The 17,396-nt window shown below is 45.7% G+C and overlaps 1 protein-coding gene across 5 annotated transcripts in view; it reads right to left on the bottom strand.

The window, feature by feature from the left end:
- The window catches only part of LOC120933758 (NACHT, LRR and PYD domains-containing protein 3-like), a 534,782-nt gene that overhangs the window by 246,111 nt on the left and 271,275 nt on the right, over positions 1-17,396 (bottom strand). The window lies entirely within an intron of this gene.

Below are 17,396 nucleotides of genomic sequence, written 5' to 3'. Positions count from 1 at the left end.
ACTTACAACGCGACTTGAAGTTGCCTCCAGGACAAAAATAGTTTACTCAGGCAAACCCCCTCCCTCCCACAGAGCTGATTATTCTGTGATTGGCCACTGGCAAAGTTGCCTGTCCTGGAGGCAACTTTGCCAGTGGCCAATCACAGAATAATCAGCTCTGTGGGAGGGGTTTGCCTGAGTAAACTATTTTCTTTTCCTGTAAAGTTGCTTCAGTTAAGAGAGTGATCCGACTTTGGAGGCAACTTCCATTGGAATCTATAGGTACAAGTTGCCTAGAAGTGGCCTTGAAGTAGTACAGGAACCTTTTCAGAAAGTCGGAGCGACTTCAGTAGTGTACATTAAGATGGCTCTCATTCACTTCAATTGATTTTCTCATGTCGGGTGACTTGGGGCAACATAAGTCAGATCCCAAGTCATGGTAGTGTGAACCGGAACTAAGCCTAGGTCCATATCTGTGTGGATGATTGCACCTGTTCCGGCAGACGCAACCACCTGCACATAAAAATGCTGGAGCGGTGTGCAGGTACCATTAATGCTAATGGCATGCAGCACACACTGGAAATCACACCTGCTATGGTAATTGCACTGCATTACAGGAGGCATGGCTGCAACGGGCTGCCATACTGTGGCGTAGCGTATGGGGGGGCAGGGGGTGCTGTGGCCCCGGGCGAAAAATTTAGGGGGGCGAAATTCCGTGCGGCTTGCCTCCTAATTTTTATTTCCAGTGTCCCCCCGATCTCTTGCCGCCATGTTTAATGTCCGGCGCCCTGTGATTGGGTGTATGGGGGTCATGTGCGGCGTGGGGCTGGCCAGTCCGCGATCCGTACATGACCCCCATATGCCCAATCAGAGTGCGCCGGGAAACATTGAAAATGGTAGCGGGAGACAAGCACTAGAAAGGAACCCGCTGGCGCTGTCTCCTCCTCCGCCTGTCCCTGTGGTGCAGCGCTGTGTGTGGAGCGGGGCTCGGTGGAGATGGGACCGGCTGGAGCATGGATGTCTGTGGATGGCCTCGGGTGGATGATGCTGCCTGGCGGGGACTCTTAACACTTTAGTGGAGCGCCTAGTACTCGGCTCAGTAGAGATGGGACTCGGAGCATGGATGGAGGTGCAGCGTCTAACACCATGGAGCGCGCTGCGGGTGGATGGCGCTGGCGGGGAGTCGGGACAGAGACAGAGGTAAGGAGGACTCAGAGGACGGATTTGCACACAGCTGTGGGGAGGGGGGTGTGAGTGGTACAGGAAGTAAGATGCAGACTGTAGGTGTCGGGGGTCAGTGTATGTTTTGAGGGGTCAGTATATGTTTTGGGGGTCAGTGTAGGTGTCGGGGGTCAGTGTAGGTGTCGGGGGTCAGTGTATGTGTCGGGTAGGTGTCAGGGGTCAGTGTAGGTGTCGGGGGTCAGTGTAGGTGTCGGGGGTCAGTGTAGGTGTCGGGGGTCAGTGTATGTGTCGGGCAGGTGTCGGGGGTCAGTGTATGTGTTGGGGGTCAGTGTATGTGTTGGGGGTCAGTGTAGGTGTCGGGGGTCAGTGTAGGTGTCGGGGGTCAGTGTATGTGTCGGGTAGGTGTCAGGGGTCAGTGTAGGTGTCGGGGGTCAGTGTATATGTCGGGGGTCAGTGTATGTGTCGGGCAGGTGTCGGGGGTCAGTGTATGTGTTGGGGGTCAGTGTATGTGTTGGGGGTCAGTGTAGGTGTCGGGGGTCAGTGTAGGTGTCGGGGGTCAGTGTAGGTGTCGGGTAGGTGCCGGGGGTCAGTGTAGCTGTCGGGTAGGTGTCGGGGTCAGTGTATGTGTCGGGGGTCAGTGTATGTGTCGGGTAGGTGTCGGGGGTCAGTGTAGGTGTCGGGGGTCAGTGTATATGTCGGGGGTCAGTGTATGTGTCGGGTAGGTGTCGGGGGTCAGTGTAGGTGTTGGGGGTCAGTGTATGTGTCGGGTATGTGTCGGGGGTCAGTGTAGGTGTCGGGGGTCAGTGTAGGTGTCGGGGGTCAGATAGGTCACATATGTTCAAAAAATGGAAAGAGTGCAGCGCTTATGTGGTTAAAACCATGTGTGAAATAAATGTTATACCTAGAAATGTAAACAAATTATAAATGTATTAAAAGGAAAACTAATGCAGAGTCCAAAAAGAACACAACATAGTCCGTGAAGAGTTAATTCCAAAAGCAAATCCGTGAAGGGTTAACTCCCAAAAAGACACATTGCTTGCCTAGAAAGTGAAGATAAAGTTTGGTGAATAATAAGTCCCAAAATTCTCTGGTAATACCCTGGTTTATTTTGGGACTTATTATTCACCAAACTTTATCTTCACTTTCTAGGCAAGCAATGTGTCTTTTTGGGAGTTAACCCTTCACGGATTTGCTTTTGGAATTAACTCTTCACGGACGATGTTGTGTTCTTTTTGGACTCTGCATTAGTTTTCCTTTTAATAAATTTATCACATATCATTTGTTATAACATTTATTTCACACATGGTTTTAACCACATAAGCGCTGCACTCTTTCCATTTTTTGAGATCTATCCTAAGTTTTTTTTTTTTTTTGTAGTGAACTTAAGTGCCAGCTGCTTTCTTATACACTTTATCATCATTTTTTTTTATTATATTCTTAAATTAGCGCAGCGTTTGCCTTATTACTTCTTTTTTTCTAAGGTCAGGGTAAAGTGGTTCAGGGCGGGGTGGGGTGCCAACAATCCTTGCACCAGCCCTGGTGGTCAGGGTAGTGGTCAGTGTTTGGGTTAGTGGTCAGTGTGTGGATTAGTGTATAGTGTAGTGGTCAGTGTGCAGTGTAGTGGTGTGTGGGTTAGTGGTCAGTGTATAGTGTAGTGGTCAGTGTGTGGGTTAGTGTATAGTGTAGTGGTCAGTGTATAGTGTAGTGGTCAGTGTGTGGGTTATTGGTCAGTGTGTAGTGGTCAGTGTGGTGGTGTGTGGGTTAGTGGTCAGTGTATAGTGTAGTGGTCAGTGTGTGGGTTAGTGGTCAGTGTATAGTGTAGTGGTCAGTGTGCAGTGTGGTGGTGTGTGGGTTAGTGGTCAGTGTATAGTGTTGTGGTCAGTGTATAGTGTAGTGGTCAGTGTGGTGGTGTGTGGGTTAGTAGTCAGTGTATAGTGTAGTGGTGTGTGGGTTAGTGGTCAGTGTATAGTGTAGTGGTCAATGTGCAGTGTGGTGGTGTGTGGGTTAGTGGTCAGTGTATAGTGTAGTGGTCAGTGTGTGGGTTAGTGTATAGTGTAGTGGTCAGTGTGTGGGTTAGTGGTCAGTGTATAGTGTAGTGGTCAGTGTGTGGGTTAGTGGTCAGTGTATAGTGTAGCGGTCAGTGTGCAGTGTGGTGGTGTGTGGGTCAGTGTATAGTGTAGTGGTCAGTGTGTGGGTTAGTGTATAGTGTAGTGGTCAGTGTGCAGTGTAGTGGTGTGTGGGTTAGTGGTCAGTGTATAGTGTAGTGGTCAGTGTGTGGGTTAGTGGTCAGTGTGTGGGTTAGTGGTCAGTGTGTGGGTTAGTGTATAGTGTAGTGGTCAGTGTGCAGTGTAGTGGTGTGTGGGCTAGTGGTCAGTGTATAGTGTAGTGGTCAGTGTGTGGGTTAGTGTATAGTGTAGTGGTCAGTGTGTGGGTTAGTGGTCAGTGTATAGTGTAGTGGTCAGTGTGTGGGTTAGTGGTCAGTGTGTAGTGGTCAGTGTGGTGGTGTGTGGGTTAGTGGTCAGTGTATAGTGTAGTGGTCAGTGTGTGGGTTAGTGGTCAGTGTATAGTGTAGTGGTCAGTGTGCAGTGTGGTGGTGTGTGGGTTAGTGGTCAGTGTATAGTGTAGTGGTCAGTGTGTGGGTTAGTGGTCAGTGTATAGTGTAGTGGTCAGTGTGCAGTGTGGTGGTGTGTGGGTTAGTGGTCAGTGTATAGTGTTGTGGTCAGTGTATAGTGTAGTGGTCAGTGTGGTGGTGTGTGGGTTAGTAGTCAGTGTATAGTGTAGTGGTGTGTGGGTTAGTGGTCAGTGTATAGTGTAGTGGTCTGTGTATAGTGTAGTGGTGTGTGGGTTAGTGGTCAGTGTATAGTGTAGTGGTCAGTGTGTGGGTTAGTGTATAGTGTAGTGGTCAGTGTGTGGGTTAGTGGTCAGTGTGTGGGTTAGTGGTCAGTGTGTGGGTTAGTGGTCAGTGTGTGGGTTAGTGGTCAGTGTATAGTGTAGTGGTCAATGTGCAGTGTGGTGGTGTGTGGGTTAGTGGTCAGTGTGTGGGTTAGTGGTCAGTGTGTGGGTTAGTGGTCAGTGTATAGTGTAGTGGTCAATGTGCAGTGTAGTGGTGTGTGGGTTAGTGGTCAGTGTATAGTGTAGTGGTGTGTGGGTTAGTGGTCAGTGTATAGTGTAGTGGTGTGTGGGTTAGTGGTCAGTGTATTTTGTAGTGGTCTGTGTATAGTGTAGTGGTGTGTGGGTTAGTGGTCAGTGTATAGTGTAGTGGTCAGTCTGTGGGTTAGTGTATAGTGTAGTGGTCAGTGTGTGGGTTAGTGGTCAGTGTATAGTGTAGTGGTCAGTGTGTGGGTTAGTGGTCAGTGTATAGTGTAGTGGTCAGTGTGGTGGTGTGTGGGTTAGTGGTCCGTGTATAGTGTAGTGGTCAGTGTGTGGGTTAGTGGTCAGTGTATAGTGTAGCGGTCAGTGTGCAGTGTGGTGGTGTGTGGGTCAGTGTATAGTGTAGTGGTCAGTGTGTGGGTTAGTGGTCAGTGTGTGGGTTAGTGTATAGTGTAGTGGTCAGTGTGCAGTGTAGTGGTGTGTGGGTTAGTGGTCAGTGTATAGTGTAGTGGTCAGTGTGTGGGTTAGTGTATAGTGTAGTGGTCAGTGTGTGGGTTAGTGGTCAGTGTATAGTGTAGTGGTCAGTGTGTGGGTTAGTGTGCAGTGTAGTGGTGTGTGGGTTAGTGGTCAGTGTATAGTGTAGTGGTCAGTGTGTGGGTTAGTGGTCAGTGTGTAGTGGTCAGTGTGGTGGCGTGTGGGTTAGTGGTCAGTGTATAGTGTAGTGGTCAGTGTGTGTTTTAGTGGTCAGTGTATAGTGTAGTGGTCAGTGTGCAGTGTGGTGGTGTGTGGGTTAGTGGTCAGTGTATAGTGTTGTGGTCAGTGTATAGTGTAGTGGTCAGTGTGGTGGTGTGTGGGTTAGTAGTCAGTGTATAGTGTAGTGGTGTGTGGGTTAGTGGTCAGTGTATAGTGTAGTCGTCTGTGTATAGTGTAGTGGTGTGTGGGTTAGTGGTCAGTGTATAGTGTAGTGGTCAGTGTGCAGTGTAGTGGTGTGTGGGTTAGTGGTCAGTGTATAGTGTAGTGGTCAGTGTGTGGGTTAGTGTATAGTGTAGTGGTCAGTGTGTGGGTTAGTGGTCAGTGTGTGGGTTAGTGGTCAGTGTGTGGGTTAGTGGTCAGTGTGTGGGTTAGTGGTCAGTGTGTGGGTTAGTGGTCAGTGTATAGTGTAGTGGTCAATGTGCAGTGTAGTGGTGTGTGGGTTAGTGGTCAGTGTATAGTGTAGTGGTGTGTGGGTTAGTGGTCAGTGTATTGTGTAGTGGTCAGTGTGTGGGTTAGTGGTCAGTGTATAGTGTAGTGGTCAGTGTGGTGGTGTGTGGGTTAGTGGTCCGTGTATAGTGTAGTGGTCAGTGTGTGGGTTAGTGGTCAGTGTATAGTGTAGCGGTCAGTGTGCAGTGTGGTGGTGTGTGGGTCAGTGTATAGTGTAGTGGTCAGTGTGTGGGTTAGTGTATAGTGTAGTGGTCAGTGTATAGTGTAGTGGTCAGTGTGTGGGTTAGTGGTCAGTGTGTAGTGGTCAGTGTGGTGGTGTGTGGGTTAGTGGTCAGTGTATAGTGTAGTGGTCAGTGTGTGGGTTAGTGGTCAGTGTATAGTGTAGTGGTCAGTGTGCAGTGTGGTGGTGTGTGGGTTAGTGGTCAGTGTATAGTGTTGTGGTCAGTGTATAGTGTAGTGGTCAGTGTGGTGGTGTGTGGGTTAGTAGTCAGTGTATAGTGTAGTGGTGTGTGGGTTAGTGGTCAGTGTATAGTGTAGTGGTCAGTGTGTGGGGTAGTGTATAGTGTAGTGGTCAGTGTGTGGGTTAGTGGTCAGTGTATAGTGTAGTGGTCAGTGTGTGGGTTAGTGGTCAGTGTATAGTGTAGCGGTCAGTGTGCAGTGTGGTGGTGTGTGGGTCAGTGTATAGTGTAGTGGTCAGTGTGTGAGTTAGTGTATAGTGTAGTGGTCAGTGTGCAGTGTAGTGGTGTGTGGGTTAGTGGTCAGTGTATAGTGTAGTGGTCAGTGTGTGGGTTAGTGGTCAGTGTGTGGGTTAGTGTATAGTGTAGTGGTCAGTGTGCAGTGTAGTGGTGTGTGGGTTAGTGGTCAGTGTATAGTGTAGTGGTCAGTGTGTGGGTTAGTGTATAGTGTAGTGGTCAGTGTGTGGGTTAGTGGTCAGTGTATAGTGTAGTGGTCAGTGTGTGGGTTAGTGGTCAGTGTATAGTGTAGTGGTCAGTGTGTGGGTTAGTGGTCAGTGTATAGTGTAGTGGTCAGTGTGCAGTGTGGTGGTGTGTGGGTTAGTGGTCAGTGTATAGTGTTGTGGTCAGTGTATAGTGTAGTGGTCAGTGTGGTGGTGTGTGGGTTAGTAGTCAGTGTATAGTGTAGTGGTGTGTGGGTTAGTGGTCAGTGTATAGTGTAGTGGTCTGTGTATAGTGTAGTGGTGTGTGGGTTAGTGGTCAGTGTATAGTGTAGTGGTCAGTTTGTGGGTTAGTGTATAGTGTAGTGGTCAGTGTGTGGGTTAGTGGTCAGTGTGTGGGTTAGTGGTCAGTGTGTGGGTTAGTGGTCAGTGTATAGTGTAGTGGTCAATGTGCAGTGTAGTGGTGTGTGGGTTAGTGGTCAGTGTATAGTGTAGTGGTGTGTGGGTTAGTGGTCAGTGTATAGTGTAGTGGTGTGTGGGTTAGTGGTCAGTGTATTGTGTAGTGGTCTGTGTATAGTGTAGTGGTGTGTGGGTTAGTGGTCAGTGTATAGTGTAGTGGTCAGTGTGTGGGTTAGTGTATAGTGTAGTGGTCAGTGTGTGGGTTAGTGGTCAGTGTATAGTGTAGTGGTCAGTGTGATGGTGTGTGGGTTAGTGGTCCGTGTATAGTGTAGTGGTCAGTGTGTGGGTTAGTGGTCAGTGTATAGTGTAGTGGTCAATGTGCAGTGTGGTGGTGTGTGGGTTAGTGGTCAGTGTATAGTGTAGTGGTCAGTGTGTGGGTTAGTGGTCAGTGTGTGGGTTAGTGTATAGTGTAGTGGTCAGTGTGTGAGTCAGTGTATAGTGTAGTGGTCAGTGTGTGGGTTAGTGTATAGTGTAGTGGTCAGTGTGCAGTGTGGTGGTGTGTGGGTTAGTTGTCAGTGTATAGTGTTGTGGTCAGTGTATAGTGTAGTGGTCAGTGTGGTGGTGTGTGGGTTAGTAGTCAGAGTATAGTGTAGTGGTCAGTGTATAGTGTAGTGGTCAGTGTGTGGGTTAGTAGTCAGTGTATAGTGTAGTGGTGTGTGGGTTAGTGGTCAGAGTATAGTGTAGTGGTCAGTGTATAGTGTAGTGGTCAGTGTGTGGGTTAGTGGTCAGTGTATAGTGTAGTGGTCAGTGTGGTGGTGTGTGGGTTAGTGGTCCGTGTATAGTGTAGTGGTCAGTGTGTGGGTTAGTGGTCAGTGTATAGTGTAGTGGTCAGTGTGGTGGTGTGTGGGTTAGTGGTCCGTGTATAGTGTAGTGGTCAGTGTGTGGGTTAGTGGTCAGTGTATAGTGTAGTGGTCAGTGTGGTGGTGTGGGTTAGTGGTCAGTGTATAGTGTAGTGGTCAGTGTGGTGGTGTGTGGGTTAGTGGTCCGTGTATAGTGTAGTGGTCAGTGTGTGGGTTAGTGGTCAGTGTATAGTGTAGTGGTCAATGTGCAGTGTGGTGGTGTGTGGGTTAGTGGTCAGTGTATAGTGTAGTGGTCAGTGTGTGGGTTAGTGGTCAGTGTGTGGGTTAGTGTATAGTGCAGTGGTCAGTGTGTGAGTCAGTGTATAGTGTAGTGGTCAGTGTGTGGGTTAGTGTATAGTGTAGTGGTCAGTGTGCAGTGTGGTGGTGTGTGGGTTAGTGGTCAGTGTATAGTGTTGTGGTCAGTGTATAGTGTAGTGGTCAGTGTGGTGGTGTGTGGGTTAGTGGTCCGTGTATAGTGTAGTGGTCAGTGTGTGGGTTAGTGGTCAGTGTATAGTGTAGCGGTCAGTGTGCAGTGTGGTGGTGTGTGGGTCAGTGTATAGTGTAGTGGTCAGTGTGTGGGTTAGTGGTCAGTGTATAGTGTAGTGGTCAGTGTGCAGTGTGGTGGTGTGTGGGTTAGTGGTCAGTGTATAGTGTAGTGGTCAGTGTGTGGGTTAGTGTATAGTGTAGTGGTCAGTGTGCAGTGTGGTGGTGTGTGGGTTAGTGGTCAGTGTATTGTGTAGTGGTCAGTGTGTGGGTTAGTGTATAGTGTAGTGGTCAGTGTGCAGTGTGGTGGTGTGTGGGTTAGTGGTCAGTGTATAGTGTAGTGGTCAGTGTGCAGTGTGGTGGTGTGTGGGTTAGTGGTCAGTGTATAGTGTAGTGGTCAGTGTGTGGGTTAGTGTATAGTGTAGTGGTCAGTGTGCAGTGTGGTGGTGTGTGGGTTAGTGGTCAGTGTATAGTGTAGTGGTCAGTGTGTGGGTTAGTGTATAGTGTAGTGGTCAGTTTGCAGTGTGGTGGTGTGTGGGTTAGTGGTCAGTGTATAGTGTAGTGGTCAGTGTGTGGGTTAGTGTATAGTGTAGTGGTCAGTTTGCAGTGTGGTGGTGTGTGGGTTAGTGGTCAGTGTATAGTGTAGTGGTCAGTGTATAGTGTAGTGGTCAGTGTGGTGGTGTGTGGGTTAGTGGTCCGTGTATAGTGTAGTGGTCAGTGTGTGGGTTAGTGGTCAGTGTATAGTGTAGCGGTCAGTGTGCAGTGTGGTGGTGTGTGGGTCAGTGTATAGTGTAGTGGTCAGTGTGTGGGTTAGTGGTCAGTGTATAGTGTAGTGGTCAGTGTGCAGTGTGGTGGTGTGTGGGTTAGTGGTCAGTGTATAGTGTAGTGGTCAGTGTGTGGGTTAGTGTATAGTGTAGTGGTCAGTGTGCAGTGTGGTGGTGTGTGGGTTAGTGGTCAGTGTATTGTGTAGTGGTCAGTGTGTGGGTTAGTGTATAGTGTAGTGGTCAGTGTGCAGTGTGGTGGTGTGTGGGTTAGTGGTCAGTGTATAGTGTAGTGGTCAGTGTTTACTGCATACTTACTAGTGTAGTGGTCAATGTAGGAATCGGGTAGATCAGTGCAGTGGACTCAGGGAGTGCAAAAAGTCTGCAGGTTAGGGGGGGAGCAAATTTCTTGCCTTGCCACGGGCGCTTACAACCCTAGCTACGCCACTGCTGCCATACCCATGCAAAACGTGGTCAGCAGAGCTGCACAGATGTGAAACTAGCCGAAATCTGTCCAGAGTGAACAGAAATACCATTATATGTACACGGCTGTGTGAAAATATGGCAAGAGGCTTTGGTCTTTGCACTGTATGGATGTAGAGTCTGAGCAACAATTACACAAATACAGTGTTCTAGTGTAAATTGCCTTGTTCTTAGAATGTTACTTTGAGAATCCAATGAGCGTCCTCCATTGCTAGGATGCAGGCGACTTCACAAGGAAGATGTCCAGTGTTTTTTCTGTTGCTAAGACAAAGATGGCTCTTGAACTTAAAGGGGTTGTAAAGGAATTTTTGTTTTCATAATAAACATCCTTTACCTGCAGACATTCCTCTTTTCACTTCCTCATTGTTGGTTTTTGCTCAGAAGTTGCTTTATTTCTTCTCTGTTCTGTTCACTTCCTGCTTGTCCGATTGTTACTGACCACTGTGAAGGGAGGCTTTACTGCGGTGGTCAGTAACGTGCTCGCCCCTTCCTGGGACCTACATCTGTGCGGCAGGACGCTCTCTACGTGTTAGAGACTTCAAGGAGGTGTGAATTACTGGGCGTGCCGCAATTCATACTGGGAAATGTAGTTCTTACATGAACGAGCGCCGCAAACCAGGAAGTGAATGAGAGAACAGAAACTAGAACGCCGGAGGTGAGATAGATGAAGGAATTTAATAGGTATTTACTCGTTTTTTAACCACTTAAGACCTGGACCTTTAGGTAGGTAAAGGACCTGGCCAGTTTTTGCGATTCAGCACTGCGTCGCTTTAACTGACAATTGCGCGGTCGTGCGACGGGGCTCCCAAACAAAATTGGCACGCTTTTTTTCCCACAAATAGAGCTTTCTTTTTGTGGTATTCGATGACTTCTGCGGTTTTTATTTTTTGCACTATAAACAAAAATAGAGCGACAATTTTGAAAAAAAAATCAACATTTTTTACTTTTTGCTATAATAAATATCCCCCAAAAATATATAAAAAAAAAACTCCTCAGTTTAGGCCAATACGTATTCTTCTACATATTTTTGGTAAAAAAAATCGCAATAAGCGTTTATCGATTGGTTTGCACAAAATGTATCGGGCCAGATTCACAAAAGAGATACGATGGAGTATCTCAGATACACCATCGTATCTCGGATTTTTTCTGGTCCTATCTATGCACCTGATTCATAGAATCAGTTACGCATAGATAGGGCTGAGATCCGACAGTGTCACACTGTGTTACACTGTCGGATCTTTTTTTTGATTTAAAAATGGCGCCGGGGGCGTTCCCGCTGATTTACACTGAATAATATGTAAATCAGCGAGATACGCGAAATTCACGAACGTACGCGGACCCGACGCTGTGTTCTTACGTCGTTTCCGTAGCGGTTTTCCGTCGTATACTTACCCTTTCTAAAAGCAGGGGTAAGTATTGTTAAGTATGGCCGTCGTTCCCGCGTCGATTTTGAATTTTCCTACGTCGTTTGCGTACGCCGATTCACGAACACGCGCGTCGCAAGTCCCGCTCACGTCGCAACCACTGACGTCCTATTGACGTCAGTGGGAGCAATGCACGCCGGGAAATTCCCCGGACGACGCATGCGTATTTAAATCGGCGCGGGAGCGCGCCTGATTTAAATATGACACTCCCCTAGCTGCGGAATTTGAATTCCGCTGGGGGAGTTAGGATCCGCCGTCGCAAGTTTGGAGGTAAGTGTGTTGTGAATTTGACACTTTCCACACAAACTTGCGAGGGCGGATCTTAATTCACATAGGTTACACGGATCTAAAGATCCGCTAACCTTTGTGAATCTGGCCCATAGTGTTTAGAAAATAGGGGATAGTTTTATTGCATTTTTATTAATATTTTTTTTTTACTACTAATGGCGGCTATCAGCGTTTTTTTTTCGTGACCGCGACATTATGGCGGACACTTCGGACAATTTTGACACATTTTTGAGACATTTGTCATTTTCACAGCAAAAAATCCTATACAAATGCATTGTTTACTGTGAAAATGACAATTGCAGTTTGGGAGTTAACCACTAGGGGGCGCTGAAGGGGTTAAGTGTGACCTCATATGTGTTTCTAACTGTAGGGGGCCGGGCTGGACGTGTGACATCATTGATCGTGCTTCCATATATCAGGGAACACACGATCAATGACGGCGCCACAGTGAAGAACGGGGAAGGTGTGTTTACACTCAGCTCTCCTCGTTCTTCAGCTCCGGGGACCGATCGCGGGACACCAGCGGCAATTGGGTCTGCAGGTCTCGCGGTCACGGAGCTTTGGACCGGGTCGTGGGTGCGCCAGCGACCCATGGCTGGGCACTTAAAGAGGACTTACCTGTACGCGCTTGTGCCCAGCCGTGCCACTCTGCCGACGTATATGTGCAGGAGGCGGTCCTTAAGTGGTTAAAAAATAAATATGGATCTGAATGCAGCACAAGTTTTCTGATCTTTATGTAGTGGTATACATTGGCCTATAGAAAACAATGAACCTGCATTCAGATCCTAAAAAAATAAAAATAAAACACTGGTAACAATGCTGAATTTTTGGTAGTCATGTCCTTGAGACCCTAGAGCACAGGTGTCAAACACAATGCCTGAGGGCTGAATCCGACCCTCCAGGTCATTTCATGTGGCCCTACCACCCCCCTCGTCTCTGCCCCCACCTGGTCTCAGCAGTCAGCAGCACATAGGACAGGACTCCTCCACCAGATCCTGCACTTCTCTGTCCAGCCCTCCTGGCAGAAGCACGAGGCAAGGGGATGCACTGATGTAAGGGATAGTGGGGGGGATGCTCGACTTCTGATGGGGAGGGGCTCTTGACATCTGATGTAAGGGGGGTGGGGTGCTGATACAACCAGCCCTTTGAGGGCAACCATAATGCTGATGTGGCACACAAGCAAATTGAGTTTGACACCCCTGCCCTAGAGAGTTGTCATAGGAACAGGTGTCCCAGATGGAGGATATACCATCATTTCATTATTTTGGATTTCCCGTCACTTTCTGACTCCATGACAATGGCCAAAGGGACAATTAAAAGGAAAAACCTTATCCAATAGGGACACAGACAGAATTGAAAACCTGGCAGTGATTCTAACCCTTATCCCCTAAACCCACACAACCCTAGCCAATCAGAAAGCCATCCAAGCCAGGCGAGGGAGGACAAGTCCGGTAACTCAGCTTAGAGGGAATCCCAGGTATGCAAATGAGGGGAAGTTTCAGAAGCTTGTGTTATTTTCTCTCGAAAAAATGGAAATACCCCCTGAGATGGGATTTTAACGGCAACAACACTACCAAGGTTGAATGAAATAAATGTTTATTGATACATATAAAAAAGAATCAATCACACATGGGATGATCTTTAAAAACAGAGCAAGAGCAAATGACAAATTCATTGCAAGCATACAAAAAAGCATGAAGTATACAATATTACTCCCCAATGTCCAAGAATAATCTTCGGTACCTTACTTTTAATATTTATTTTATTAACCACATCCCACCCAGCCACTGCATATATACGGCCGGGTGGGCACTTCCTCCTTCTGAGTGGACGTTCAGGAACGTCCCTCAGAAGGAGGGGGATCATGCACGCTCGTGCCCACGCAGCTGCATGATCCCGATGTGCTTGTGTCACCCGGACATGATGCACCTCCGATCGGCAGGAGGGCGCTGTGATTGGCCTCCCTGATCACATGATGGCTGTGTCCAATTACAGCCATCATGTGATGTAAATGGAGTGCCGGTTGCTAGGCGATCAGCTCTCCTCTCCTCACACAGAAAGCTGTCGGTGAGGAGAGGAGAGCGGATTACTGCAGCCGGCCGGTGATCAGTGAGTATGAGCTGTTTTTTACACACTGATTATCAGCCTAATGTCCCCACTAAATGTAAAACACACAATGTCCCCACACAGTAAAAACACCTGTCCCCCACATATGAAATAGTAAAATCACATGTCCCAATGATCACCTGAGCACACATCTGTCCGTGATCACACAAACCAATTATTATACACTTAACAGGATTTTTTTTACCAAAAACATGTAGCAGAATACATTTCGGCTTAAATTCATGACAACATTTTATTTTATTGGATTTCTTTTAACCACTTAAGACCTGGACCTTTATGCAGGGAAAAGACCAGGCCAGTTTTTGCGATTCGGCACTGCGTCGCTTTAACTGACAATTGTGCGGTCGTGAGACGTGGCTCCCAAACAAAATTGGCGTCCTTTTTTTCACACAAATAGAGCTTTCTTTTGGTGGTATTTGATCACCTCTGCGTTTTTTTTTTTTTGCGCTATAAACAAAAATAGAGCGAAAATTTGGAAATAAAATATATATTTTTTACTTTTTGCTATAATAAATATCCCCAAAAAAGATATAAAAAAACCCTTGTTTTTTCTCAATCACAATAAGCGTTTATCGATTTGTTGTGCTATTTTAAGGTCATATTTACCCGCACAGTAATTTACTTTGAATTCTTTTATAATGAAGATATTTTTAAATACAAGACAATCTATATGACATAGTCTGTAATATGAAACTTATTCACAGAGACGTATGATCATACAAAATAGCTAATTTATTGGTAGACAAATTATGAATATTTACATGAAATTAAAATACCAGTTGCGTTACATTAACGACTTGAAAATCAATAAAATACCCCCAAAATGGGCATGCAGTGCCTTTGATTTGTGTCATGGTAAGTTCTCAAGATAAATTTATGTAAATGACAATGAAACAAAACCGTCTATTTCACATGCCCAACCATTACTATACTGCAGGTAAGTAAGTGATTAACAATGTGAAATATATTGGACGTTTGTTTTGTCAACAAAATTGGAACTATGTAAAAATAAAAATATAATTAAAACTGTACTCTTTAAGAAAAAATTACCAGTTATTGATTATGAGAACAAACCATCACTACAGGATATTCAATACTTCAATATTTCAACATTTCTAGGGAACAACAATAGATTTGAGATAAAACCAAAATGACATAGTTACCAATTCCCAAGATGGCTATTTCCTATTGGCAAGTGACCAGAGCTAAAATCGTTGCAGTCTTCATGCATAGTGCAAGTGCGCCCCCTCCCCATCAGAGTCAGTCCTCCCTGTATCATATTTCAGTCATTGCTTCATTCCTGCTCTCATGTGGCGCTCCTATTGATGGGGTCTTCCTTGGGGTCCTCTTTCATTTTCCCATTTTAAGATCCCTTTCGCTCTCTCACTCTCTAACTTTATATCGATCAAAACAATAGGACCATAAAGATCATACTCAGTTTGGCCCCTCTGACAACTGTCCTTCACTCATAGGCCTGTGGCACAGGCGTTCCTGTCAAGACGTGTCTGGTTTTTATTGGCTGACAGCTTAATAATTGACTTGTTCTCTGGGCTTGGAGAACCTCAAGTAATATCACTTCCAGCCACTAGGTGTCTCACCTTTATTGTGAGATAATCTATACGTTGGATATTTATATTTTTGGGTAAACTATCGACATATATATATATATATATATACACACACATCTATGCATGACTCTGGTATCTTTATATTATATAAAATACAATTAGTATACTTTTGTATTCCACATAACATGCTTATTTATTTCCTGTATAACCGTATATTTCCTAACAACATTGTTTCCAATCACGCATAGGTTTATATTTCAATCAATGCAAAATAATTATTAATATGGATACATGAATTATTTTGATATGTGTTTGATGGATATATGTTACAGGTTAATTCACATTTTTATAATCACAATGTGATATCTTTCATAATATTGATTAGCTTCTTCAATGAACTTCTATTTATAAATAAAATTTCTCATATAATTCTTTCTTCTAACAAAGTTCTAAATTAATAGATATATTTCCCTTGGTCCAAAGATGTCATTGATCATCTAAACATTACTTATTATTTATCTCATGTCGATGTATTCTTTTAATACCATGTGTATCTTAAAATATCTCTGACTTGTATCATATGTTGGTGAAGCTTGGACTTAATGAAGACAGTTTAGTAGCCCAGCTGTGTAAATATCCTCTCCTTAGAGACTCTTCGCTGGTCAACATGGTCCATTGTGTTAGGATGGCTAAAGTCAACGTTCTTGTCCAGGAAAGCTACTCCACAATGGGGATATCTTCCCAATTGAAATTAGTTTAAGCATCTTGTTTGGTGAGAAAGCCATTTCATTGTTCTGTGATGAGAGCTTCCATTGTTCACACTTTCACCCAAGCTTGTAAAAGTTAGAGATAGCTAATGTATTGGGAACTTGGTGATCTGAGCCAAATGTTCCTTCTTCACTGACTGAATGACTTCCATATATAATCGTTACGATCAAATTTGAGGCCTAATGGCATTTTCATATTTTTGCTGAATAATATTGAATATATTATTATTATCTTCGCCAAAAAAAACCATAACAGATTGGTTTGCGCAAAATTTATAGCGTTTACAAAATAGGAGATAGTTTTATTGCATTTTTATTAATATTTTTTTTTTTACTACTAATGGCTGTGATCAGTGATTTTTTTCGTGACCGCGACATTATGGTGGACACATCAGACAATTTTGACACATTTTTGGGACCATTGTCATTTTCACAGCAACAAATGCTCTAAAAATGCATTGTTTACTGTGAAAATTACAATTGCAGTTTGGGAGTTAACCACAAGGGGGCGCTGAATGTGTTAAGTGTGACCTCATCTGTGTTTCAAACTGTAGGGGGGCGGGGCTGTACATGTGATGTCATTGATCCTGTTTCCCTATATTAGGGAACACACGATCAATGACACTGCCACAATGAAGAACAGGGAAGGTGTGTTTACACACACCTCTCCCCGTTGTTCAGCTTCGGACGGCCGATCGCGGGACACCGGTGGCCATTGGGTCCGCGGGTCCCATGGGCGCGGTCATGGAGCTTCGGACTGTGTCACGTGCATGCGCCGGCGGCGCACACACGTGACCCCACGGCTGGGCTTAAAGGGCCACGTACAGGATGTGGATGTGCCCAGCCGTGCCATTCTGCCGACGTATATCGGCGTGAAGAGGTCCTTGGCCCTTTGGAAGAAAGGGGCCGAAAGTGCCCGGTATTGAAGTGGTTAAAGTGTTAATTTTCTCGGCTGGGAACCTTGGTGGAAGGTGGATGGAGGACTTAAAGTCCCAGCCAAGGAACAATCACTGCTCTGAAACTACAGCCACATGATACAGGGAGTGCAGAATTATTAGGCAAATGAGTATTTGGACCACATCATCCTCTTTATGCATGTTGTCTTACTCCAAGCTGTATAGGCTTGAAAGCCTACTACTAATTAAGCATATTAGGTGATGTGCATCTCTGTAATGAGAAGGGGTGTGGTCTAATGACATCAACACCCTATATCAGGTGTGCATAATTATTAGGCAACTTCCTTTCCTTTGGCAAAATGGGTCAAAAGAAGGACTTGACAGGCTCAGAAAAGTCAAAAATAGTGAGATATCTTGCAGAGGGATGCAGCACTCTTAAAATTGCAAAGCTTCTGAAGCGTGATCATCGAACAATCAAGCGTTTCATTCAAAATAGTCAACAGGGTCGCAAGAAGCGTGTGGAAAAACCAAGGCGCAAAATTACTGCCCATGAACTGAGAAAAGTCAAGCGTGCAGCTGCCAAGATGCCACTTGCCACCAGTTTGGCCATATTTCAGAGCTGCAACATCACTGGAGTGCCCAAAAGCACAAGGTGTGCAATACTCAGAGACATGGCCAATGTAAGAAAGGTTGAAAGACGACCACCACTGAACAAGACACACAAGCTGAAACGACAAGACTGGGCCAAGAAATATCTCAAGACTGATTTCTCTAAGGTTTTATGGACTGATGAAATGAGAACGAGTCTTGATGGGCCAGATGGATGGGCCTGTGGCTGGATTGGTAAAGGGCAGAGAGCTCCAGTCCGACTCAGATGCCAGCAAGGTGGAGGGGGAGTACTGGTTTGGGCTGGTATTGTAAGGAATGTGAAATAATGGAATATTATATGTCTGACATT

Source organism: Rana temporaria, chromosome 3 (assembly GCF_905171775.1).
Source record: "Rana temporaria chromosome 3, aRanTem1.1, whole genome shotgun sequence".
In the NCBI taxonomy this organism is placed as follows: Eukaryota; Metazoa; Chordata; class Amphibia; order Anura; family Ranidae; genus Rana; species Rana temporaria.
The sequence above is the reverse complement of the archived record's forward strand: the minus strand, read 5'-3'. Positions and strand labels throughout refer to the sequence as shown.